General features: G+C 39.8%; 1 pseudogene; it reads right to left on the reverse strand.

The window, feature by feature from the left end:
* Window positions 1-1,642: 1,642 nt before the first annotated feature.
* Window positions 1,643-2,300, reverse strand: LOC149211936 (temperature-sensitive sn-2 acyl-lipid omega-3 desaturase (ferredoxin), chloroplastic pseudogene; annotated as a pseudogene).
* Between the last annotated feature and the right edge of the window lie 23,854 nt (window positions 2,301-26,154).

Here is a 26,154-nt window from a genome sequence, read left to right on the forward strand (position 1 = left end):
ATCATCCCCTTCCTTCTCATTGTGACTGATTTCTAGTTTGCCCCATTGTTTTCAACTTCTTCTTCTAAGATCTTGAAACTTTTGTGGTTCGTTTGTCCATCTTCAGTACTTTTCTTTTGGTACCTCTTGCCTCCTTTCCCTTTACCCCCTACCTTAGTAAAGCCTTTGGGATCCTTTCTTGTGGTGGCTTTTGTGTTGCTCTCCAGTTTGTTCAAAGGGAAGTCCCTATATAGGTGCCCGTGTTCATGGAACTTACGGCACCTGAATGGGACGTGTTCATAGTATGCCGTTTGCACCCATTCCTCGTCATACACTTCCAAAATGATTGCATCTGGAAGTGCCCCAGATAAGTCCATTTCCACACATATCCAGGCAAAGGAAGTGTATTTGCCTCTTAAAGTAGTATATGAGATTTTTATAAAATGCCCTAGCTTATTACTGATAGCCTTTAGAGATTCTGATAGCCAATAATCTAAAGGAAGGGAGTAGAGTCTTATCCATACCAGTACCGAGGTGAAAGTCTCTTGTTTTGGGACAAAGTTCATTACCCATGGTCTCATGTAAAGGCCTGCAGACGCATAAAAATAGGGTCCTCCTTCGAACACTCTGTCTTTGTCCTCTAGGCTTGTGAACACTGCTGTGAAGAAACCCTTGGACCCAAGGTGAAGGTCAATTTTCCCCTTTGGTTTCCAGTGGTTCCTTATCCATGCTTGCAAAGCCTTCTTCGTCGGCCAGATCCCCATGAATTTATAGATAACAACATATTCTACCATGTGTTCTCTGTGCACCTGCAGCGCTGGGTCACTTAAAACGACTCGAGGAATAATGGTTGCCTTGGGTTTACATGCCCCTAATGTTTTCATGGGAGCAACTTTCTGACTGCTACACTCTGTCCTCTTCTCCTTACTATGTTCCTCATGGTTCTCTTCCTGTTCTTGAGGTCCGATGGTTTCCGATTTTTCATTATTCGTAATCTCTGTTGCCACCTCCGCTGGTTTCTTGAAGCGATGGGAACCAACTCCCTTGCTTCTGTCTGCAACTACTTGACTGTAGGAGGGAGTAGAACTCCCTCCTCCTCGCCCCGCCATGGTAACCAGCTACACAAACCCTAAAGCAAAACCCTAGATTAGAACCTCTGAGCATCTCCTACACACCATTGTCATCCCAATCCGCCTCTTTAATAATTCATTCGCCACTCTGCTACGCAATTCATCTGCTAGCTCTCTTTGTAGGCTCTCATTTGGAGCTAGTTTTCCACTTCTCAAGCAAGCACCATGAGAAACAGCCTGAAACAAGCATCTGTTGTCCCCTAGTATGGGAGTGATAGAGTAATCGATATAAACTTTATTTCCATGAGATGCCTGATCAACTACAGGTATTGCATCATCTAACACATTGTTATCATAATTTCCATCTATTCCAGCCACAACTTCAACTTTTTTGGCTTCACTGTGTGCAGGATTGAGGCTTGAAAAATAAGCGCACACCCCAAACAACAACCATGCCGAATCATACAAAAACTTTCAACATTTTACAAGCAAAGAAACAATGTCGAAGAAATAGTTGCTGGAAGATGCCTTATGTTAAAAAAGATACTCGAATCATATGTAAAAAAAATACTCCAGCCATTTTCAGATTCATTTCATCTTCTCAATTTTGTCAAGTTAGGATCTACTCGATTGAACACAATCTCTCCCTCATCATTAGCATAATGATATTGTGACATGCTTTTCATCAGAGGGTCCAACAAGTGCAATGGCAGAGGACAGGACTGCTTCAGCTCCCGATAGTAATTTCCAAGCACAGGCTTTACTACTTCAGTCGCTTCCACCAGGTGGTAGTGAGGTATTTGTGGAAACAAGTGATGCACAACATGAGTTCCAATATCATGATGGATATTGTTAATCAAGCCATAATCTCGATCAATGGTAGTAAGCCCTCCTCGGAGATAACTTCATTCCTTGCCTCTATACCATGGAAGCTTCTCATCATAACCATGGTGATGAAGATATGTCACAAGATCTAACCACATTACAAAAATCCAGTAGGGAATAACATAGAACTTTATTATCCATGTAGGACCCATAAAAACTGTAAGTCTAGCTAGTAAAGCCACCATTGCACTCCAACATGTTGTTGATGTAATGACAACTTTCTTCTCAAAATAGATCATTATTCGGATGAAAGTGAGAACCTTTCTTTCCAGGACTTCTACCCCACAGGTAGAAAGGATATGCAAACATGGGCCATGGGATAGTAAACTGTAATTTCTTGGTAATTGTTACATTAGGATCATGCATTGATACAACAATATTAGGTACAATTTATTTCCAGGATTCCTTGACAACGATTATAGAAATTCACCAATGATGGCCATTACCATAAAAATGACATTGTGTGGGTGTTGTTCAACAATCTCTGCACACAATCTCATCTTGAGACTCGACAAAAGGTGCAGAATGTAGTTCTCAATCTTTGTCATTGAATTCAAGCTGTTTCTTCTGTTCATGAGATGAATCTGTACTCAAATGTGTTTTAGGAAGCATTCCTGCACTGCTAGTATGAAAACTGCTAGTACATGACTTATTCATCTGCCACCAAGAAGGCATATTATTATTGACATTTACACAAAACATTCTTCAAATTAATCAACAAGAAGAATTCATAATTTAATAGCTATTGCCTCTGAATGCCTCTAACTATCAGCTTAATAAGATAATAATGATTAAAAACACTAGTCACAAGCATAGAATTATTTGATAAAAATCATAAAAATCTGGACAAAAAGGCAACTCAACACCTTCCATGTTGTCATTCCTACCCCTACCTTTGGATCTATTGCATGAGTAAGAAGAAGGGAATTTTTTTTCATATTGATTGGATGATATGTTGGTTGCATTGGATCTATGATTACACTTATTATTTGGGTCATGTAACATGCATGTTAGGGTAGGATGCATTGCATGATGGTTTTCTCATTAGAACTAACTTCATATGATATTATCATGATAGATTAGCCACATTTATATGAAAAGTACATGGAAAATGATTTTACTTTCTTTTTTATTTTATGGCCTAATGCTAAGCATGGGTGATCATAAGACACCACAAAAACATGTTGCCTCATGTGCTTGGTCTTTGATATGTGCCGGTAATAGGTTTGCAGTACCAAGAGATTGTTGGTGTTCTCATGACCTCCCATTCAAGCAGCTTTGTGCACTTTCTCGAGATCTCATGTCCTAAATGGAGCTAGATGTTACCCAGCACCTGTGGATAGTATGTATAGGAGATTTTTTTTCTCCTACATGGTCTTCATCTGGCAACCAATAACCACTAGATAGCTCGATGTGCCATTTTCTATGCCACCTAAGCCAGTCATGTGGTCCCTCACCCATTTGTTATGATTGTATGTTTGAAGGTGGGCCTCCCGATCCCGAAGGTATGGGTTTTCATTGGTATAGTTGAGTAATTTTCCTTACTTGTCATGGGCACTTTTGGGCATGGATTGGTTGCAGGATTCAACAGAAAGATTGGGCTAGGTCTGTACTCTTGTCTCCAGTGCTTGATTTCGTGGTTAGCCTTGTATCCTAGTCCTCTGGGATCTCCTTTACTGGCCATCAGCTTTAGGGTTGGCATTACATGGGAAATCTCGATTTTGGTTGCATGGTCTTGCTTCATGATGCCATATACATCACTCCCTTCTACTCATTTTAGCCCCATTCATCTCTATTCCCATCCATGCCCACATGTGTCCACTAGGTCCACCAAGGGTCAACCTCCCCTTCAGGGTTGGAACGATGCCCCAAAGGTTGATGCAACTAAAAAAAAAAGAAAAAGAATAATTTGGCCACTCTCAATAGGAAATGTACCACAAATTGCAAAATATGGTTGTGACATAAAAAATTAGCACGTGTACAAAAGCCAAACATGAGTTGTACCCCCTATCCATGGCCCTGGTTCCTATGGGCCCTAAATGAGCCCTCTCCATCATTAAGAAACCCATGTCTGTCCCAACCCCTGGTGGGTAATGAAATGCCCCGCCTCAAAAGGGGGTACCTACTGCTTCATTCCATGCATCATGCTCTCATCCCGTAGAGCTCCAAGCAGTTATGAAGAAAAATAAATCAAAGGAAAAAGGCATATGAAGAAGTGTGGAAAGACAAAGGCTAGGGTAACTCATGTACCATGATTTTCTCCCTCCTACACTCATATACCCATGTGTGGGCTTCCCTTATTATAGCTACCCTTATACCATGGCATGTAGCCTAAAGCATTCCCCTAATCTCCACTCTATTCCATCAATGTAGAATTTCCCACTGTAGATCACCTGATTATGCAATATACTAAAGCAAAATACTTGATCTACTTCAACAAACAAACTTGCAAAAGCTTAATCGATTTTGAGCAAGATCAATTAGAACACATATAACAGAGAATGAGAAATCAATCACACATGAACACAGCAGAATACTCTGGGGAAAGCCTCAACTAAAAAACCTGATCTATGTATCATCATACAAGTGGAAATATATCTCGATTACACAAAGCTTTAGCTCACAAGCTATCCAGCTCTTAGTACAATCCCTCAATGTTTCTCATAGACTAAATAGACACAAATATGCCTTCCTCCAGTCCTCCAAGTCTCCTATTTCCTTGCGCAATTTCTCCTGGGTCCTCTGGCTGCCACCTGTGTGAATTCACCTCTCACGCAACTCACCAAACTCAGAAGTAACTGTGCAATCTCCAAGGAATGAATTCCTTCTGCATGCAAGAGATATCCTCAATGGAATATTCCTGCAACTAATAGTACATTGTCCCATCATCTGATCTCAACTGGGTCTTTGACTGAACTGACATGCATGAGCTATTTATGAGAGAATATTCAATTATCTGAAGTACAATAGTTACATGCATGCATGCATTAACTAACTGAACTCACAATCATTTCCACAAACTGTTGGAACTAATCTAATTGGACTTAACTCAGTTAACTAAGCTTAATTACAACTCAAAGTACAACTCATCCTGATCACTTTAATTAAGGGATAACTTCCTCAATCAAAGGGGAAAATGTTGCATGTCTTCACATAGACTTCATGTTTGAATTTCTACAACTCATTAACTCAAGATGAATTAATTAATTATTTTTCAAACAACTGCTAAAATCAAATTCGAATTTTAATTCTCAATTTTAGTTCAGGAACTAACTAAGATTGGAATGTATCTCGAAATTCTATTTATAGCAATGCTATTTTTAGCACTTCTATATTTAGCATTTCTTATTGTTATTTTCAACACTCCCTCTCAACAAGAAAGTGATTATCTGTCACCCCAATCTTGTCTCAGTGGAACTCGAACTTTCATTTTGACAATGCCTTAGTCAAAAGATCTGCATCCTGTTCCTCAGTCGAAACATACATCAACAACATGATCCTCTTCACCACACAGTCTTGAAGATGATGATACCAGATATCGATGTGCTTGGACCTGTCATGAAATACTAGACTCTCAAAGAGTTTGATACAACTCTGATTATCACAATAAATCACAGTTTGATCCATCCTCTGACCAAACAATCCAACTATAATTTTCCGCATCCAAATGGCCTCACATGCTACCTGACTAGCAGCCATGTATTCATCCTCTTCTAAGCTAAGTTCAACTGACCTCTGTTTCCTGCTGTACCAAGAAACTGCAGTTGAACCAAGGTTGAAAATTCCTCCTAAAGTGCTATTTTGGTTTGATGGACTCCCTGCCCAATTTGCATTTGTGAAGCCCTAAAGCTTCACCCCCTCTGTCCATCTGTACCACAATCCATACTGAGATGTGCCTCTGAGGTATCTCAGCACATGCTTCGCTGCCTTCCAAAACAGCTTGGTAGGTTGAACCATAGCTTGACTTAGTTGGTTCACCGCAAAGCACAAATATGGTTGTGTGTTCACTAGATACATCAATGAACCCACAAGCTGCCGATAAATAGTAACAGCTACTACCTCACCTGAAGTAGCATCCTCCTTCCTCCAGTTACCAGCTAGAGGAGTCTGCATGGGCTTGCACTTCTCCATGTGGAATCTCCTGAGTATCTCATTGGCATACTTGCCTTGAGACACAAACACTTCCCCATCCTTCTGCCACACTTCCATGCCTAGAAAGTAGTGCATAAGGCCCATGTCTTTCATCTCGAACTCTTTTGCAAGGTCCTCCTTGCAAGACTTGATCAACTGATCATAACCTGTCAATATCAGATCATCAACATGAATAACAATGATTAATGGCTTACCTTCTACCATGATGTGGTAAAAGTTCGCATCTGCTTCACTCTTTGTGAAGCCCAACCCAGTGAAATAGCTGTCGATCTTGGTGTACCAAGCACGAGGTGCTTGGTTCAGCCTGTACATAGCTCTCTTGAGTCGGCACACATGCGACTCATGATCGAAGGTCTCAAATCCTTCCGGCTGCTCAATGTACACCTCTTCCTCAATATTGCCATTAAGGAGCGTAGTCTTCACATCCATCTAATGGATCTTCCAGCCCATCTGTGTTGATAGTGCCAACATCGATTAGATAGATGAGTACCTTGCTATAGGAGCAAAAGTCTCATCATAGTTGATCCCCTCGACTTGTGAAACACCACGGGAAATAAACCTTGCCTTATGTTTCTCAACACTGCCATCAGCTGCTTGTTTTACCTTGTAACTCACCACTGACTTGTCCTTCAGTCTTGGGACAACATCCCAAACATAGTTCCGAACAATGGAGTCGTACTCCTCCACCATAGCATCAACCCAGACTGGTTGCTGCACTACTTCCTCTAATGAAAAGGTTCAGTCTCTACACACTCCCCAACCAGGGCCATGTAACTAGTGTACCGCTCGGGTGACCTCCTATGTCTGCGCTGAGAAGATGGCTGTCCCACATTCTCTCTCGCATCCATCATCAATCTATTAGCTTCCCTTGAGCATTTATGCCCATCTTTGGAAGACTCTGCATGAGTGGATGTCTCCACTCCCGGATCCTTTGCATGCGGCTGCTCTGCAGCAGTCTGAGGCTCCTCCTCCTTAGGAACCAAAAGTTCATCCTCTGCATGCAACTTGAGCTCCCTCTCAAGTGATACTCGCATGGCTTTCTACTCGTCGAACTTCAGATCTCTGCATACCACTGTCCTCTGACTGGTAGGCAAGAACACCCGATAGTTGTGGGGTGTATCAGTGTACCCCACAAGTATCCCCAACTCAGTTGTTGGATCTAGCTTCTTCTGGGCATCTTTGGTCACATGGCAATAAACCGATGATCCAAAGATCCTGAAGTGACTCACATCTGGTCTCTTCCCGAAAAATGCCTCCACTGGTGTCTTCATCCCCAATATATGATGCAGACTTCTATTCTGCAAGTATACTATTGTATTTCATGCCTCAGCCCACAAATGAAGTGGTAGGCTTTGGTCATGCAGCATTGTCGGAGCTGCTCCCACAATCAATCCGTTCTTCCTTTTGGCCACCCCATTCTGCTGTGGGTTATGGGGTGCCGTCAACTCCCGTTTAATTCCTTCTGCAGCGTAGAAGTCCTTAAATTGTTGGGAGACATACTCTCCACCATTGTCGCTTCGCAAGGCCCTTATTTTCTTTCCAAATTATTTCTCTGCCAAGGCTTTGAACTCACAAAACCTTGAGAAGGTTTGATCCTTCTTCTGCATAAAGTAGATCCAACATCTACAAGAAAAATCATCAATAAAAATAACATAGTACCTTTGTTTAATGGTGCAGGCTGTAGAGAATGATCCACACACATCTGTATGAACTCGCTCCAGGATTGCTCCAGCTCTACTGTCGCGATCCTGAAAGGAATATTTTGCATACTTACCCAAGGTACAACCTTTGCATGTATCCTTTTGCTCCAATTTTCCCTTGGGAAGCCAGGTAGAGATTTGCTGCATGATCTTCAAGGCCCCATGGTGCAAGTGGCCCAATATTTTATGCCAAAGCTCACCAATATCTTGGCTCTGCACCAACTCTGCTTTAGAACTCAATGCAGCACAATCGCCTACCTCCAGCTTGTAGAGATTCTCTACTTGAATCCCAATCCGCTTGGTCTGTCCAGTGCCGATATGCCTTAGGAATGCCTTTCCTTTACTAAAGACTACATCATAGCCTTTGTCTTCCAGCATAGCGACAGACATAAGATTCTTCTTCAGACCAGGCACATACTTTACATCAGTCAGGGTGAGAGGAGCTCCATGATCCCTTTGAAACACAACCGTACCTTCACCTGAAACACGGTACTTTCCATCATCGCCCATCTCGATGCGCATCTGGAGGTCCTTCTCCTCTAAGGTACTGAAAAGATTCTTGTCGCCAGTCATGTGGAATGAAGCTCCACTGTCCAGGTACCAAACACACCTCACCATCGATGAAACCATGCATGCGATGAGGGTGAAATCCAATTTGAACTGTGAGGCCAATGCCTCACCATCTGATCCCTTCGAGGATCCCTTCTTGGATTTCTTCTGTGGACAATTCGTAGCATAATGGCCCACCTCATGACAATGAAAGCATCTCACTTTTGATTTGTCAATCTTCTTCCCACCATGGGAAGAACTCGATTTGGAATGGGACGCCTTCCCTTTCCGTTTCCTCGCCTTACTCACTAAGGCTAGATTTTCTTCATCATCTTGCTTTGATGAAGATCCATCTATGGTGCTTCTCCTTATCTCCTCCTGCATCAGATTTGACCAAAGTCATTCCCAATCTAGCATTTTCTCTCTTCCATTTACCAAGTCTTGGTAGCTATGCCAGCTCTTAGGAAGACCGAGGAGAGCATGACTCACCATGTCATCATTGGCTGTCGTGATCCCTACACTTCCAAGCTCATCCCTGCAGGTGGTGAGCTTGTTCAAATATGTAGAGATCGTGTCACCCTTTTCACACTTGATTTTTGAAGCTTGTCTTTCAGCACCAGCTTCCTCTGATCGTTGTTGTTCTGATATACATCCTTCAATGTTTTCCACATTGAAAACGGTGTCTCCTTCCCATGGAGACTCGAGACTATGTGGTCTCGAACTCCCTCCAGAAGAATCCTCCTCGCTCTAGCCACACATTTCTTCCATTCCGCCAATTCATAGGCATTAGCAGCTGTTGGCTTGGGGACTTCTTGATTAATGAAGTCCTTCAAACTGTTGTCCTCTAATAGCGCTTCCATGCAATCCTTCCAAGCTATATAATTCGAGCTGCCATCAAGGGCATACTCGAGTCTCAAATCGTTGAATGCCATTGGTGAAATTTGAGGTGTGATAAGAATTCGAATTCTATAATCAGGAACTTCAAACTTCGAACTTCTCCCTTCTTTATATATTGTTCTTCGCTTTGATCACCTTTGCTCTGATACCATGTAAAATTTCCCACTGTAGATCACCTGATAATGCAATATAATAAAGCAAAATACTTGATCTACTTCTACAAACAAACTTGCGGAAGCTTAATCGATTTTGAGCGAGATCAATTAGAACACATATAACAGAGAATGAGAAATCAATAGGGAAAATTTTAGGGGCTAATATTCGCAGGTGGGCTAATATTCCATACTTTTTCTAAAAAAATATTCGCCAATTTCCATCTTTTCTAAAAATGATTCGCCCAAGTTTTATATTATAAAATTATTTTACCTTAAACATCGCCAATATATTATATAGACTAATATAAAATAATTAGAAATCTAGATATTTTTAGAAAATGTCATCAAACATTTTATTATTTGTCTACTAGGGACTAGAAAGATTCACCAAAGTTTCTAAAATTTAAGATAAACTTTCATCCTTAAAATTTTCCTTGGAAATCAATCACACATGAACAAAGAAGAATACTCTGGGGAAAGCCTCAGCTAAAAACCCCGATCTCTGTATTATCATACAAGTGGAAATATCTTCGGATTACACAAAGCTTTAGCTCACAAGCTATCCAACTCTCAGTACAATCCCTCAATGCCGCTCATAGACTGAATATACACAACATAAGCCTTTCTCCAGTCCTCCAAGCCTCCTATTTCCTTGCGCAATTTCTCCTAGGTCCTCTGGCTGCCACCTATGTGAATTCACCTCTCACACAACTCACCAAACTCAGAAGTAACTGCGTAATCTCCAAGGAATGAATTCCTTCTGCATGCAAGAGATATCCTCAATGGAATATTCCTGCAACTGATAGTACACTGTCCCATCATCTGATCTCAACTAGGTCTCTGACTGAACTGACATGCATGAGTTATTTATGAGAGGATATTCAATTATTTGAAGTACAGTAGTTACATGCATGCATGCATTAACTAACTGAATTCACAATCAGTTCCACAAACTGTTGGAACTAATCTAACAGGACTTAACTCAATTAACTGAGCTAACTAACTACAATTCAAAGTACAACTCATCTCGATCACTTTAATTAAGGGATAACTTCCTCAATCAAAGGGAAAACTGTTGCATGTCTTCACATAGACTTCATGTTTGATTTTCTACAACTAATTAACTCAATATGAATTAATTAATTATTTTTCAAACAACTGCTAAGATCAAATTCGAATTTTAATTCTCAATTTTAGTTCAGGGACTAACTAAAATTGGAATGTATCCTGAAATGCTATTTATAGCAATTCTATTTTTAACACTTCTATATTTAGCATTTCTTGTTTCTATTTTCAACAATCACTATATCATTTTCCACCTACCACCTGATGGATGTACCATGGACATGTCAACCCCTTTAAAGGTTTAAACCACTTAATAGGGTCCTTGATTAACCAACTTATTGATCATAGAGACACTTGTACATGCCAAAGCCCATTATGGAAGCACATGCCACCATAAAGTGCCCCATTGGTTCCATGACTTGTAAGTTGTTTTACTTGATTATTCTAATGATTTGTTGTATTGGAGGGAAAGGGGACGCATTGGATCTTATGCAAGATTGTAGGTGAGTCTCCATTTAGGGCTTGGTCTCCCTATACGAGGTCTTATCCCTTTAGAGGGCCACATTGGTACTTGTAGGGTGAGTGTTGAGAGCCATGGGCTTCCACCATAGCAGCGAGTACTTCATGGATCCCCAACACTGCTCATTGATTGCTCGTGTTCCACCTTTTGGATGAGGATGATGCACCTGGTTTACCATACCCAGACAACTCCACACTTGCACCATACACTTGCAGGTGTTCCAGGGTCCATACGAGGATGTGTCTTAATGCAGGAGACAAAGGGAGTGTTAATTTTACTTAATATGTTTTTTTCTTAGGACAGTTACTTAAATGTTCCATATTAGCCCAATTAATAAATCCATTTCATTTCTATTAGCAATCAAATAAACCATTATCACATTGACAGTAACCATAGAAAGAACAACAAGCGAATGCAGAAGACAAGCCAATACAAGAGAACACTAAAATTTGGCTCAAGCCAAGGAAGAACCCCAAGATGGGGAAAACCCTTGATCGATCCTCTTATTATCAGATATCAAATGTTTAGCAAGGAGAGAATATCCAACAGAGTATAATAGATGATCTAATACCACCATCCTTAGTCAAATAAATTTCCCAATCAAAATCTAAAATTCTACTCTCAGCCAACAACAATCACCCTCACGAAAAAGTCAACAATGGTCAATGCAGTAGTAAAAGTGTCCTCCTTGAGCTTGGTCAAGGTCAAGGCAATTCAGCCTTCCTTGGAGATTGACCATCAACAAAAACAATCATCAAAGGAGCAATCAAACTCAGTCAACCAAAAAGTATCCTCTGCAATCAAATTGTCAACACAAGCCAGCAGGCAATGCAAGTCAACCTACCCATAAAATATCAGTTTTTGTGCCAATAAATGTGGCATGCTGACACGGTGAGAAACCAACAAAAAAGATAGTCAAATGAGGTCAAACAAAGAGTCAACGTTGCAATCAACCTGAGATTAGACCATGCAGTCAACGTAGGTCAAACATCACCAAAATCCTTAGTTCCTGTGCCAGAATGTGCGGCCTGCCCAAACAAAGATATCTCCACAAAAATCACAACAAAATAGTGCCAAATAAGCCTTTGTCAAATTTGGTCAAAGGTCATTGAAGAAAATTCAAGCAAAAGAGCAGAGATACCCAGTCCTCCCCTTGCACATGTGAGAAGAATCTGTTGCCTTGGATTTGAATGAACCAATCAAAAGAGAGAGAATGTGTTGTTGTGATGAGGTGCCAAAATGAGGACGACATATGCTATATTTATAGTGGTTGATGTGGGGTGAAAAGACATGTCTTTTCATCCATGAGCCGACATGAAGGGGAGTCGACTTGAGCTGACCTAAAAAAGAAGCATTTGGAGGAAGACAAAAAATCCAAAATTCCCAATGATGAATGATGTCATCAAGAGCTCTTCAAGGGTGAAGAGTGCCATCAAAAGAGGAGCTACTAAATGAGGGAATTGATCCCTAGTTGCCAACTTTAACACTCCCTCTCAACTAGGGAGAATTCCACCTGCCAATATCTGACCATCGATCATCATACCATCCTGTCATCATGAATCATCTTTGCATCTCATCTCAACTCTGCTGAACACTGATATAAATAATAAGAAGAATCGATCAAGAGTGGGTCACAAGACCTTGCCACTCTCCATTGAAATTCAGTCCACATAGCCATGGGCAGAACCCCACTCAGAGTTGATCCTGAGCGATCAAGTTGTTGAACATCGTGCATCCTAGTCATAGGGAGTAAGACAATACACGCTGCATCCATTTGTAATGCTATGGTCCTTATCCTCTTTTCCAAACTCATTGGCCAGATGCCAAGGTACTTCCCATGAGTCCTGTATTACAAGGGTAGGATGTATGTTGGGGTACCCACAGGAGAAGGTGAACCATTCATCCTGGTCATATGCCATAGGAGAAGGCGAACCACTCATCCTGGTCATATGCCATAGGAGAAGGTGAACCACTTATCCTATGCATATATCATTAATCGTAGGGGAAGATAAAGCACTCACCCTACACACATTTCAACCACCATATAGGAAGGTGAACCACTCACCCTATGCTCACATATGTCATCATGGGGTATCATAGCGGAAGGTGAACCACTCACCCTATACACATCGTACCTATAGGGGTAGGTGAACTACTCACCCTATGGTTGCACATAGCTCCAAGAAGTACTCCAGGACCCCAGGAGCTCCCAAAGCTCAATGTTCAACCAAGACCCTCATAGTAGGGTCCTTCCATGACTCCCAACTTCTCTTTGAAGAAAGATAAACTTGACCTTACTAAGAGGCTTTGTGAGGATGTCGGTAACCTGCACATCCATCTTGAAATGATGGAGCTTGATTGCTCCTTGTTGTACCATATCCAAATAAAGTGGTACCTGATGCTAATAAGCTTGGAGCCGTCATGGAACATGGGATTCTCTGAAAGATGATTCCCACTCTGATTATCACAACATACAACGGTGGTTTCTAGCACATGCTCAAATGGCTTACTAAAGAGCTTCAACAACCAAATCACTTCATAACAAACCATACTAGCTGTAATATATTCGGCCTCGGTGGTGCTTAGTGCAACCGATTTCTACTTCCAGCTCATCCAAGAAGTTGAAGCAGATCTATTAAAATTGGCAACTAAGGCCAAACTCCATGTGGGTCATCTTATTTATGGCAGTTGATATTTTTCTTGGATTCCTCTCGTTGAGAGGTGTAGGATTGATTTAAAGATCATCCGTTTCTGATATGTATTCATGGAGATATGACTTTATTTGTGTTACTTGACAATTTGTCAAGGTCAGCCAACAACCAAATTATCCCATCTCAACCTCAACGTTGCACTATAAATAGAAGTGGCCTTCAAGTCATTTTACACACACACTTCTCCTAATATCTCGCTCCACTCGTTTGGGTTTGGTGGCTAGAGTGATCAAGAGGGAGAAGCCCCAGACACAGTGGAGGAAGGTTTCTATACGCTGTTGATAAAGGAAGCCTAGCCACTGTTCAAATAGGAGATCTAGCCATGCCCTAGACGCAGTCACAAAGAATGTATAACTGCTGTTTTGGAGGTGCCCTAATTCCCTAACCGCAGACCTTATTACGTAGCAACAGGAGGCCTAATCAACAACCCTAATTTGTTGTTAAGAGAGACACATACATAGTCTTATGAAGCTCCTATTTACTGTCATGAAAAGACCTTATATGCAGCTCTCTTAGCCGCAGTTGGAGAGACCCTAATCAGCAGCATATGAAGGCCTAAAGCCACAGTTAGAGGAGCCCTTATCTCAACATGAAAGGGACCTTTAGACGCATCTAGAAGAGTGGACCTAGCGGCAACAAAATGAAGTATCTCAACAGCGTTAAAGCCACATTGCTGTAGGTGACAATGTGATCTTATTTAAGTTTTTTTGGGCATGAGAAGGTTGGTCTTGAGCTCGATTTGTAGGGTAGTAGAAGCCTCTTAAAGGAGGAGAAAGAGACCATTATTTATGGGTTGTTTGGAACACTGATTGGAGGGACCTAAGTTGCAGTCCACTGCTGGGCTAGGCTGCAGGCCATAGCCAATAGTTGGAGGCCTTTTAGGCGTTGCGTTCTGAAGGTTAGCAACCTTATAAGGCAGTGTATGGTTTGATGGAATGTATCTGCTGTAAATGGTGGATTGTGGGGTGTGTTTAGGGTGCTGTAGCACACTGAGTTTGTGCCCTAACTAGTGACCAGGTTTGCCAAGATATGCTCCAATCCTTACAACATATATAAGATGCCAGATGGGCAGCCTTGACATGATCAGTGAAGCAGTGAAGAAAGGAGAGTCTCGTTGAAGGAAAGCCTCAGTGTTCTGGTAATTGGTTGAGCTGTTCTAGGCCTATCATCTACTGCATATCTTTAGTCCTTGATATCCGAATTGCAACCTCATTATGTCATCATCACGGAGAAGATCTTTGATCGCCTATTTGGCAAGTCAAGTATTGACTTCAAATCATTGTACTCTATCTCTTTCTCTTTGTTGAACTATTGAAGAATATAAGAAGAATTGATCAAGGGTTTCCCCACATTGGGGTTTTTCCCTGGCTTGTGCCACATCTTGTGTCCTCTTGTGTTGGCTTGTCTTCTGCCGTTTATGTTTATGTTCTATCTGCACTTTACATCATGCTGATGTGATTGCTAATCTGAATATTGACATTGGGCTAATATGAAAAATTGAAGTAAATTTCTCTAAGCATAAAACATACCCAAATTTAACATGTATCAAATTAATCAAATTGATAATGTGCTCCATTGTCATCGAGATGCAATCCAATTGGCAAGTGACCTCCTTGTTCACCCTAACTGTCAAATTTTGGGTTTTCCCCTACATACTTTTACCAATGCCTCGACCAACTTTCTGAGTGACAAAGTCCCCCTTCCATTCATAAACCTTTGTGTTTAAGATTACAACCTTATTGATCTTATAAATACTTTCTCCGGGCTTTCCCATTCTTGTTAACCAACGTAACCATTCATGTCCATTAATTAGTATTGTACAATATTCATTGCATTGACTAAACATTTCCTGTGCATTCCTTCCCCATAACAATTCCTAACCAATACCATTAAATCATTGTTGTTCAAGGATGTCCACCACATAAAGGCCATGCTAGAGTTATATGCCTTTACAAGGATTAAACCATCCATCTCAATTTTCTTGCACCAAAATAATCGTCGACCAAGTGGTCCACAATATGAAACAAAAGTTTATCATGGATTAATGTTATCAAAATTTATCAATCATTTAATTTTTTATATTATTATTATTATCATCTAATTTTAAGGTCATGGCTAAGCCAAACACCAAATTGGTGTATGAGATCCCCTTGTTTGTAAGACAAGAAACCGGAGCTAAACTATCTAGCCGTTTCACTCCCTTGGCCAGCTATCTCAAAAGATGTGGGCTGTAGTCTGTGGGACCGCCCATCTCTGTAGATGTTCAAACCTCCGCCTCCTCTCCTCGCACAACATATTTGATTACAAAGTCTATAAAATCATAGATATGCATCCACCGTCCACCGTCCCCCGTCCCGAGCTTGATAATTTTTGTTAACTCCCTATTTTTATTTTATTTATGTTAAATAAATATAAACCAGAAAAGCATAGGCGCGTCAAACTTACATCATTGGGTCTGAAGCTTGAATTTTGTTTGCGTAAATATCTAGATGGTTCGATAAACACCATATAAATTTAAAGCATTCATAAGTAGGTAATGAATTACTGTTGTGGTATAGCCGTACTGGAAGACTCGAGAGTGTACTACGAACTAGCGAGCGCCGGTTCGATTCTCGGTGAACTTCTGAATTCCCGTTTGTTTTAGGGCATTTGAGTTCCGGAGAGAATGAGACAGGGGGTCACATTTCTCTTCAACGATATGGACGACCACGGATCGACAGCCGCCATGGAGGTCGACGACGGAGAGCCTCTTGATATAATGAATGATGTGCTCCCCGATAGCAAGCCTTCCGATGTTGATTTCTTCAATTCCTTTGAAGATGACTTCGATGATTCCGATATAGCGTGATGGATTCCAGTTGATCCTCTAATGGTACTTTCATGTTTTTTTTTTTTACATTTTTGCGAATACACGGTGTTGAAAACCCTGTAAGGCTTCAATAATCTTTATTGGCAACTCGTCTTTATTGTTAATTCAAGGCTCCGATTTTGAACCATGTGAAAATTGGTTTGTGGGAGTTGTTCTGTGATGTCGGTTCTTAATTTTATGGAAAATAGCATTTTCGTTTTGAAAATTTTGAAGAAATGCTAAATTCTAATTTCTGATTATTAATTCAAATCATTATGCTTGGATTCTATGACAATTGGGTTGTGGACGCTGTTCTAGCAGTTTCTTATTGAAGATCTGGTTGTGGGCATTGCTTCGCAATGTGGTTTAGCGATTTTATTGTATTGGCATATTCTTGTTTTGAAAATTTAAAGAAATTTGCGTTAGGGCTTTATGTTCTGGTCGTCAATTCAAAACTTAGTTTGAATCCGTGAAAATTGGGTTCTGGTTTTTAACTTTTAAGTTCTAATTGTTATCTGTTAATTCAAAGCTGTATGTTTGACTTCTGTGAAAATTGCCTCGTGGGGATTTCTTTTGGATGTGTTTTCCCCATTTTATGGAAATAACATTTTGTGGGAGGGTCTTAAATTCTGATTGTTGATGATAATCTGTGAGTTTGAATTGTGTAGAAATTGGGTTTAAGGACATTGCTATGTGACGTGGGTTATTTGATGGAAATTGGCATTTCCATTTTGCAAATTCAAAAATATTTTTTTGAGGGTTTTAAATTAGGATTGGCAATTGCAATTTTTTTGGGTTTTTGTGTTTTTTTTTTTAATGGAAAATGGTATTTTCATTTTGTAACTTCAAATGAATTTGTGGGATAGTTTTATATTCTGGTTGTTTATTTTAAGCAATGTTTTAAAAGGCTCATCTAATTCTCCCTCTGAATGATATTCAGTAATGTAGTATGTAATTGGTATTGTGTGATGTGGGTTCTGGATTTTCTGATTGGAAAGGGACCTTTTCTTCCGGCTCTAAAAAATGTCTTAATTAGGGGTTTGAAATTCTGATGGATCATTGAATGTCCTTACTGAATGATAGTCTTAATTAAGGGTTTTAAATTCTGATTGATCATTGATTAATTAAGGGTTTTAAATTCTGATTGATCATTGAATGTCCTTAATGATATTCCCACATGTATGTGTATGTATTGGGTAGTCTAATTAAGTTTGCTTTCATACCTGGAAAACCTATCCTGTGAAGCCCTGATCCTTCATTTTAAGGATGATACCTGGATCCTTCAAAGCACAAGGCCAACATTTTAAGGATGATTCCTGGATCCTTCAAAGCACAAGGCCAAGCTACAAATGGTTACAATAAACATTTGATTGCTTATGTGCATTATTGCTTATTTGGATATGTACAAATGGTTACAGTAAACATTCGATTGGTTATGTGGGTATGTGCATTATTTCTTATTTGGGTATGTGCATTACTGCAGCAAGACGAACAAAGTGCAATTATGGCCCGGTAGTAAAAGAGATCTGTCACGTCTTTCAAAACGTCATGTCAGTGTTTCAAATAAAATAAATTAACAATAAATCTCCTTCAATTGATGAGAGGCTTTTAACTTTTTACTATGGTTGAGCCGAAAGGTTCATTCTACAGCCTAGTATGATGCGTAACCTTGTCCGTTTGTCATCAAAGTTGAAATTTTGTTCGGCCAAAATAAAATAAAAAAAAAAATCTAAAAATAAAATAACTATACAAAAATTTAAATAATGTCTGCTCATAAAAGAATTTGCAAGTCAAGAAATTGGTTCTTTCTTGGCTCATGTTAGATCTGCATTTAAATGGATCTTTAGTCTAATCCAAGTGTGAGAAAGCCCCTAAAATATACCCACACTCACTTTATAGGGTTGAAACTTAGGAAACGTCAAGGGAAATGTTTTGACCAAATGGGGAACATTTCCATTTTCACATTGTGCTTCCAAGAATCTATTGTGTACCCCTCACAAATAAGGATACCTGGCACTTCCCTTGGAAAATAATATTGCTTTTCATATATTAACGATCAATCGCTGAGCGGCTCATTTGTGTTTTTCATGTATATATATATATATGTGTGTGTGTGTGGTTGGTTGGGTTGGTTGGGGTATTAGACATTTGGTGGAACATTGGTTAGTTTGATCCTTCATGGTGTTCCATAAATCTAGGGGTAAGATCCCTTGATGCTAGTTTTATAACAAAAGCTATATGGATACTTGATACTAGTGTTTCGTGAGACGCGCCCATCGGGTGGGGTGCATTCGTTTCACATTTCCAACGCACTCATCGGGTGGGGTGCATTCATCTCACATTCCCACGCACTTGGGATGGGATGGCCAAGAAATGTTTCTCTGCATCCCCCCTTAGGGGAAACTCGGGGAGATATGGGGGGAAATGTTTATCCAATGTGGGGATGCCTTTCCCCAAAACAAGTGCTTGTGGATGTACCCCTTAATTTTGCTTGAAAACACTAATTTATGAGAGGGTGTACCCCTTAATATCTCTTTACTTTCATTTTCATCTTTTACTTCAATTTTCAACATTACCGTTAATTGAGTCATTGACACAAGATGGATTTCATATGGAGAGTAGAATTTTAGATTTCACTCAAAATCCAGACTTAATAGTTTTCAGGATTTTAGGATTGAGGGTTATTGCAACTTTTCCATTAGATTTTATCATGTACAAGGGTCTGAAACTAACATTAATAAAAAAAACCAAGCCCTCTCTCTACCTCAATGTTGGTGGCATTGATTATTGAATTCCTCTGTCATGACTCTAGGAAAGTTGTACCAATCACTCAATCAAGATGTTGACTTGACACGTTAAGCCTTTTCTATCGTAGTTTAATGCTTATAGGGTGATATTGATGATGAAGAACCCAATGTATACAATGGTTTTGATGATATGTAGCTATTTGTAATAGCATGAATTTATTTGGACTATATAGGCCATCTAGAGCCTCTTTGTTGATGTATTTTGGTTCAAATACGTATTGCACTTGGTGTTATTTTGGTCAGGTGCACCCTTGCTTTATATACGAGAAATTTTGCATGTTTGTGGATAATGGTTTGGATTCATATGGGATGTACATGAATATTTATGTTTTTTTTTTTCCAAAAATTAAATATTTATGTATTTTTTTTTGCAAGTTCCAATTTTGAGATTAACTTGTGTAATCACTGTTCTAGTTCTGATAATATTGGTTCATTGTCCACTGTTCATTTTTTGTTTTAACTTGAGTCTTGACTTTAAATACTAATGACCTTAGACTAAGTTTTTGATTTCAGTCTTCATATTTTAGTATGTACTATTTTGCTTAGTACTAATCAGATTATAGAATAATGAATGGTGAATTTAAATCAATATATGCAATCTCTTACTGTTTCTATAATTCTATTTCATTGAATCATTTATGTGTTGATTTTTCCACGGCACTCAAGAATCAGGATTGAGTCTAAGATCATGATCACAAACATATTCAAATGCCACAACATTTGTACTTTGCACAACAGAAAATACACATCAGTTACTCAACTAGTATATAAGACAAATTTTAACCTAACACTCGTTATATTACAAATATTTAACACAACAATCTTAGTGCTTCCATACTAGGGATCATGGCCCTTACAATCAACCTTGATACAAGACAACAACTAGTGTTTGATATCAACAACTATGATGACCAATCTATCCTGAGCAAAGTACATTTGACCTACTTGTTGATCTAGTGCTTCCACAACCCTTTTAGTTTGTGTATCTTGAACACATTTGGCGGGTACTTTGCCTTCCCTTCTGCTGATCAAACAACTTTTGCTCCCTCAGAAAGCGTGCTTCTCTAGCTCAACAATCTGCCACTCTCAATGATCACTGCTCCTCCAATGTTACTGAACTTTGGCCTACCCAAGTCTGCCCAGTAGTTGTTCCTTTGCTCCACCAAAGACACTAGCACATAGGGACTTCACAGCTGCCTACTTTTGTCTCTTTGCTGCTACAAAGAAGATTAGACTTAGGGCTTGGAGGTTGCCCTCTTATCACTGAAGTTGTACACTGAAACTCACTGAACCAGGGCTCAATACATCAGCCCTCTTATCATCAATCCTCCATCCTTAAGGTCAATGAACTAGACCCCAAACTACTTGCCCACATAACAGTGACAAGCTTTCCCTTGTCCAGTGTACTAGGGCTCTCCAACCAGCCACAAGCTTGCCCTTGTCCAGTGTACTAGGGTTCTCCAACCAACCACTAACAGGCCTCCAAATCTCTGTACATAGGCTGATCTAACACTGTCAAAACTGGACCTACCATCCCTTAGCTAAACATTAGCTTGGAAAGACAACACATACCTTTATAGGACGGTTTCTCTGTCCTCAAATACTCGGCCCTGTGCATACACTAGTTTTGAATTTTTTGGCTATGTCTAGGGCTTCCTGTAGCAGCCACAAGGCTGCCCCAACTCTGCCTACTAGACTTCAAATCCCTGCACAAACCCTTCTCCACAAGACCTGTTCTTCTGCGCTATTGCTCTGTGGCGATGTGGCCTTGGTCCAGCTCACTGCTAGGCCTCTCGACCCCTCCAAAACAGATTCACGTCCCACTGCAATGCACAGAAATAAACCTTGGCCTGTTCAGAAGGAATTTACACTGTACACATGCATAGAAATCTGCTCAAAGAACTCGGCCAGCAATCTGCCTTAACGTCTTAGACCAATCTCAAGAAAAAGATACCAAACACACACTTCTCTCTACTTCAGCTAGGCTTCTTAAGGCTGCGGCTACCTCAAATGTCTTTCTCCAATGATGTATTTCTCTTGGATGGTGTGTGAATGAGGTCTACTTGTCTCCCTTTTATAGGGTTCTTAGTGGGTTTCTTTTGCCACCAAGGATGACACCACATGTGCCAAACCAACCTTAACAACTTGTTAAAATTCCATAAAACATGAGAACAAAAATACTTAGTCTTTCAAGGGTGCCACTTAGTCTTTCAAGGGTGTCCCATATGCGCTCAATGATCAAACCATCAAAAATCACCCTTGGTTTTGAACTTACAATTTTGGGTGCAAAAGCCACTGCTTGGATACTTCACCCACGAAGCCTGTCTGGATCAAACTTCTACAAACCCTGTACCATGGGGTGTGGGAGTACCTCGCAAGCTACCTAAGTCAATTATCTATTATTGAATTTAAATTTGAATCATGTTGACACACTTGATGTCCCCGTGTTCTCCTTGAATTTTCCCAAAATTTGAGGGTGCTCCTCAAGTCCTACCCTGCCACCTGTACATCTCCCTGTTCCTGCATCCCAGGTCCCAGAAACTTGGTAGAACATTGCTTGTCAAGTACGCTGTTGGGTGTGTGCTCATTTCAGAGTTTCCGTGCCTAATATTTGACATTTTTGCTGATTTTTCCAATTCATTCCCAAAAGGATCAATGAAATTCAAAATGAATAATCACATAGGTTTTTATATGCGATAAATATTCTATGAAAAAAATCACAATGTTTTCTATAAATACTTAACTTCGATATAATATTTCGTAGAATATTATAGTTGACATTTTGAAAACTAAAAAGATTTTTGGAAACTACGACCTAATATATACCTTCAATGAGATTCTCATGATTTTCGATGGTTTCTCGAAAGGCATTTTAACAGCTTTGGTTATAGAAATCATAAAAACATCTACTGGCATCAAGAATGAAACGGACAGAAATTCTGTTCTGAATTATGTTTGAATGTTTGCATCACCAGTTCTCTTTTTGGAAATTAATGTCCTCTTTTGATGCATTGGTTGAGGTCTATTAGTTCACAGGTTTATGACTAGCTTGGAGGCTCATTCAAGGTGGAAGGTAAAAAAGTCGTTTCATTTTAAAGAGTAAACACAGTTTGCAATTTACAAAAAACATTCTACTTAGGATACCAACCGAAAAGAACACTACAATGTTGGGATAAGTGTCCTTCGAATTTGGGTTTTACTTATCATTGTCACTATTATATGACAATCATATTCCCTCTTATTTATGCATTCTCGTTGATGTTATCAAGGTTCTGGCCCCTGGCTATAGTGGTAATGTGTTCTATTATCCAAGCCTGAAATACACCAAGACATCCGGAAGCCAATACTCATGTTCGAATATTGACTTGGCTAGCAAATGTATTGCTCAGAGTAGAATCTATTTGTTTTTCATTAATTGTTTTATGGTCTTTTGCATGAATAAAATTCCTAGCTGGGGGAAGTGCTCGGAAAAATTCATTCTATGTGTTCATCTGAGATTAATCCGCGGATTTCATCTGAATTGGATAAACGTAACAATAATAGACAGTTAGCATATGTTAGATTAATCACCTTGCTTATTTAGAGTTGCAATGGTGTTAATAGATGCAATTAATAGATGCAAGGGCGTGCCTCAAAGGCAGACCATTAGATGGTCATTTTAGCTTGTTGGTTGTTTGAGAAATCTTTGACTGTTGGCCTATTTTGACCATCGCTTCTGGGAAAAAAATTGCTGATTATTATTGAACAGTAAAAATTAATTTTTGGGATTTGGTGATTTCATTTGGGACTGTTCTGATTCATACTCATGTCCGAGAATTTTACTGGCGTTTCAGACTATAGTTACCTTATCAAAATATATCTCTGTATTAGAATTTTGAGATAGTGGGATGACTAAAATTTAAAGGTGCTTATAATTTAATGGCTACGGATGCCAATTTTAATTGCATAGGTTCATTTCTGTGTGCTTCTCAATTATTTCTGTCCTTTGGAACTCAACCAAGAAATCCACTGGAACTCTGATATCACCCTGCAACGCTTTTGGGAATGGGATTCTTTGGAAAAATGGGAGGATACTGAAACGAGTAACAATGTTAATGGGTAAGGATGACACTGCTCATGAGGGGAAGACATTTTTTTAATGCAAGTCTCTTTGGTGAGATATTAATGAGTAATTAATATTCGTCAAAACTCATTTGCGAACTAACATAATATGATGAATGGTGAGGCATTAACTTGTAACAAATATTTTTCAAATTAAATTTATATTTGCTAACTAACATAATGATGAATGGTGAGTCATTAATGAGGAACTAAGAGATAGAGGTGGGTCAGTGGAGTTTTGTCACATACTTTTCGGTTGACCATTGTGGGGATGTACCCACGTAGCTCTATGCTATGTGAAAATTATATTTAATATTCTGAATTTTCTTTAGTTTTGGCATATGGTTTACGTTTTCATCACTAATGGTTATATGCAACCCCAAGGCCTTAGGGCCTTCTAAAAACCTATCTTGGGTTCTAGATCGAAGGACAGCCTTGTTGATACTGTTGTTAGTGTCCAGCTTCTTGACGGTGTCTAGTTTCCCTTCATCAACTGTTGTTATTGTCCAGCTTCTGGACAGTGTCTAGTTTCCCTTCATTAACGGTTGTTAGTGTCCAGCTTCTTGCCAGGGTCTAGTTTCCTTTCATCAAAAGTGTCCAGCGTCTTGCCAGGGTCTAGTTTCCTTTCATCAAAAGTGTCCAGCTTCTTGCCAGGGTCTAGTTTCCTTTCATCAAAAGAAGCATCATCTAAAGAACCATTGATAAGATTGTTCATATTTAAAAAAATAAGATTTTTGGGACCTTTAAATTTTTGAACACTATTCATAGCACCTTTAACTTTAAGTTGGTTAAGGATCAGGTTGACCCTTCTAGCACGAAAGGTGTCTACTTGATCTCATGTTTTTGTGGGGCCCTTTATGTTGGTGAAATTTGTCGCTCCATTGAGCCAAGAATTCAAGAGCATATGGCAGGCATCAAGCATGGTTAGTCACAGTGTTCAACCCTAATAGAACATTTGGAGAAAATTAAACGTCACATTTGCATTGAAAATTCCACGGGTGGAAAATCAACAAAAAATGTATCACTGCCCTTATGTCAAAATTTGCTCCTTTTTGGACCCCTTGTGATTGTGATTTGTTCCACTTTGTGTCTAACTTGCCTCTTCATCACCCCTTATCATCCAAGATCTTTTGTTTGTAGATGCATCAGAATTACATGAAACAGAGCTTATAAACCATGGAACTTAAAAGCACATAAAACAATGCGGAAATAACACGATAAGCAAGAAACCATGACTCAAAGATTGATTATGGAGTTTGTCCAATTTAGACTATGTCTCTGGGCCCTACTTAATAATGGGGAGGCCTTCATTCATTAAGTAGCATAAAAAGAGATAAAAGTACAAGCAACATTCTTTACAATCCTTATACCTCCAAGCTGGAAGATGGATGAAAAATGGAGAGCCTAGCTTCAGAAACAAATAGTACTATTGAAATCCCTGTGAAAAATTGTGCAAAAACACCTATCCAAACACCCAATTCAGAGAATTGGGCCTTTTGCACCTTCTCGAAACCTCCTTGTTGCTTAAGGCGAGGCCTTGAGTTCTGTCAGGTCAGGGTTTGCTATGCTCAATAGCTTTTGAACTAATCCACTAGTGTTCTCTGCCTTCCTCCGACACGAATGATCCTTTATATAAGCATGGCGGCAAATCCCTCAATACTCGGGCAATTCCAAATGATTGTCCAAGTTCAGTAGGCAAGCGTTTGCCAACAGAGGTTTTTGGGCCTTTGAATAATATGCAACAACAATCCTTTCCAACATGGTGAAACTCCCTTAACTGCTTTGACCGTGCAATTACCTTCACCTGTCGTCTTCATCGGCGTTGATAACCCATCGACGTTTCCAATTGGCAGATAGACCAACCCACACATCAAGCGCTTTGCAAGAACCACGGACCCGAAGCACCATCACAAATCGCAATCAGTGGAAAGTGGGGTGCTACTCCATCTGACTGCTCTTGCTACAATTGCGATTTATCCCATTGCAACCTAACTTGCTTCGGGGGCCAATTCCTTAACCTTATGCAATGTGCGATTTGATCACATCGCAACTTCAGACAATTTTCCTTAAGCCGCAGCTTCTTCTTGCTACGATATGCGATATGTGGGACCAATGGCAGCTTGCCACGTGGCGCTTCCCCATTCGTTGAGAGTGTCTGCCACGTCACTCCCCCTGCAGAAGTCAAACATAAACTTTGATTTGCTCTAACTTCTTCGTATGAACTCAGATTTGAGTGCCATTTGCATCGTTGGAATTAAGATGACGAACACTTCGATTCAATGCTAAGTTCATCCAAGTTTTGCAACTTTGAGTTTTGAGCCTTTTACCATGCCACTGGTATTTCTTTAAAGATCCACATGGATCAGTCATCCCCATTAAGAGCTTTTGGACCACCAAAAGCCTTTTCAGTCAATTGGCAAGTGAGGAAATTTCTCCCTCACTTTCTCTTCTCCATCCATTGAGCTTTACTTGGATGCATTCTTTTGAAGCCAACACAAATGTACTCCACATCTCCCCATCGTAAAGCTTTGGTTTTCCTGTCGAGTATGATATCTTCGGGCAACTTATCTAGAGACTCTGGTGCAAAATCATCCACTGTAGGAATCTGTGCAACCTCTCTGGTATCCATAATCAATGGTGGTTCATAAAGCTTCAAGGTTTCAATATTTATCACTGAGTACATTTGCATATAAGCGGGAAGTCAAGATGAAAAGC

This window comes from Pinus tabuliformis, chromosome 1_1 (genome assembly GCF_031772625.1).
Source record: "Pinus tabuliformis cultivar Carrire ecotype Pingquan chromosome 1_1, CPIR1, whole genome shotgun sequence".
Lineage (NCBI taxonomy): Eukaryota > Viridiplantae > Streptophyta > Pinopsida > Pinales > Pinaceae > Pinus > Pinus tabuliformis.